The 2,148-nt window shown below is 40.4% G+C and overlaps 2 non-coding genes across 2 annotated transcripts; both read left to right on the forward strand.

Annotated features, from left to right (window-relative positions):
• The first annotated feature begins 66 nt into the window (after nt 1-66).
• On the forward strand, nt 67-180 carry LOC119429890. The gene has a single exon (XR_005187861.1). It is a non-coding gene; the product is annotated as a U5 spliceosomal RNA (small nuclear RNA).
• A 1,433-nt stretch (nt 181-1,613) lies between these two features.
• LOC119429891 lies at nt 1,614-1,727 on the forward strand. Its single transcript, XR_005187862.1, has one exon. It is a non-coding gene; the product is annotated as a U5 spliceosomal RNA (small nuclear RNA).
• The last annotated feature ends 421 nt before the right edge of the window (nt 1,728-2,148 follow it).

Genomic DNA, 2,148 nt, shown 5'->3' on the forward strand with positions numbered 1-2,148 from the left:
GGCTTTTGCATCCAGACTCTTTGATGTCATCAATGACATGAGTCCTCACACAAAGTTGAAGGAGGTACACTCTTGTTTCTCTTCAAATCGTATAAATCTTTCGCCTTTTACTAAAGATTTCCGTGGAGAGGAACAACAAGAGTTCGTCTCAATTTTTTGATGCTCTGCGAAAGCGGGGCTTGAAAAAAAAAAAAAAAAAAAAAAAAAGAAAAAAAAAAAAAGTTGAAGGAGGTCGTTGCTCGGCAACGGATTGCGTCACCCAGACGAAAGCGGAAGTGTGTGACATTCTTTTTGAACATATAAAAAAGTAGATTGGATGGCTCCGCCCTCCCTTCGCGCTAACCGTATGCTGGCCGGTGGCGGCGGATATTGCATCCTGGTGCCGCACCGTCCAGCAGCCTGGGGCGGTTGGGTACCCCAGGGGTAGCGTGAGCCACCCGATCTGACATAAACACGAGCCCTATTTATGGATTTTCCAGGCAGACTCTCTGATGTCATCAATGACATCACAGGAAGCTTATGATAATTTTCTAGAATGTTCTAGAATGTTCAAGAATTGTGCATGTGGGTGGAGCAAAATTGTTTACACAGAGTCCCAGTTACATACAAGAAAAGTATTAAAATTTAAAAGAATAACAGATCTGAGAACAAGATCTTATATATGAATTATTATTATTATTATGAATTATTAGATATTTGAATTGTATTGACTTGAATATGAATACAAAAAAAGGTTAACAAAAAATCCACTACAACGTAGCGGTAGTTGAAAAAGTTTAAGAACACCCAGCAGAAAATATTTACAACATTTTTATTATACACGTGTTAATTTCTTCTTCTTAAAAAAAAAAAAAAAAAAAAGTAGTCGCTAAACCCAAGATGTCCGGCTGATACGACGGTTTCCCAGCCACCGCCAGCCCCCCGGGTGCCCAACCCTACCACCTAGGGCGCTGAGCGGGGTTGGCCCCGCTCCACAGCCGCGACATCGCGACTACTGAAAAATTCCCCTCAACTGAGCTCAATTTATGGGGTTTGCATCCAGACTCTCTGATGTCATCAATGACATCACAGGAAGCTAATGATTTTAACAGGATGCTTTGACAGGAAGAGTGAGCAAATACTTTAGGCAATGTAGTGTATTTATATACCAATATATATGTTTATATATACATATATATGTATATATATATATTGTATATGTATTATTCTGCCCTCCCTCTGGTTGCTAGCCAATTCAATTCAAAAATACTTTATTAGAACCAGAGGGAAATTAAATAGACAGATAGATAACTCTTCCCAGTTTTGAAGCATCAATAGTGTTTGCTGAACTTTATTCACCACACCGTTGGTCAGAGTAAAACTGTAAAATATACAAGCATGAAAGAGCTGAAATGACACATGAAGCTAACACATGCTGCCGTTAGTTAGCTTAAATGCTTATATGCTAACAATAATATCAGACACATATTAAACCACATTTTGGTCAAAACAAATAAAATAAATTACTTCTGACAGCGCGTCGCTAAACAGGAAGTGTTGCCTTATAAGGCTTTTGCATCCAGACTCTTTGATGTCATCAATGACATGAGTCCTCACACAAAGTTGAAGGAGGTACACTCTTGTTTCTCTTCAAATCGTATAAATCTTTCGCCTTTTACTAAAGATTTCCGTGGAGAGGAACAACAAGAGTTCGTCTCAATTTTTTGATGCTCTGCGAAAGCGGGGCTTGAAAAAAAAAAAAAAAAAAAAAAAAAGAAAAAAAAAAAAAGTTGAAGGAGGTCGTTGCTCGGCAACGGATTGCGTCACCCAGACGAAAGCGGAAGTGTGTGACATTCTTTTTGAACATATAAAAAAGTAGATTGGATGGCTCCGCCCTCCCTTCGCGCTAACCGTATGCTGGCCGGTGGCGGCGGATATTGCATCCTGGTGCCGCACCGTCCAGCAGCCTGGGGCGGTTGGGTACCCCAGGGGTAGCGTGAGCCACCCGATCTGACATAAACACGAGCCCTATTTATGGATTTTCCAGGCAGACTCTCTGATGTCATCAATGACATCACAGGAAGCTTATGATAATTTTCTAGAATGTTCTAGAATGTTCAAGAATTGTGCATGTGGGTGGAGCAAAATTGTTTACACAGAGTCCCAGTT

The sequence above is a fragment of the Nematolebias whitei genome, unplaced genomic scaffold (genome assembly GCF_014905685.2).
Source record: "Nematolebias whitei isolate Nwh7 unplaced genomic scaffold, NemWhi1 Nwh_scaf_10130, whole genome shotgun sequence".
NCBI classification, from domain to species: domain Eukaryota; kingdom Metazoa; phylum Chordata; class Actinopteri; order Cyprinodontiformes; family Rivulidae; genus Nematolebias; species Nematolebias whitei.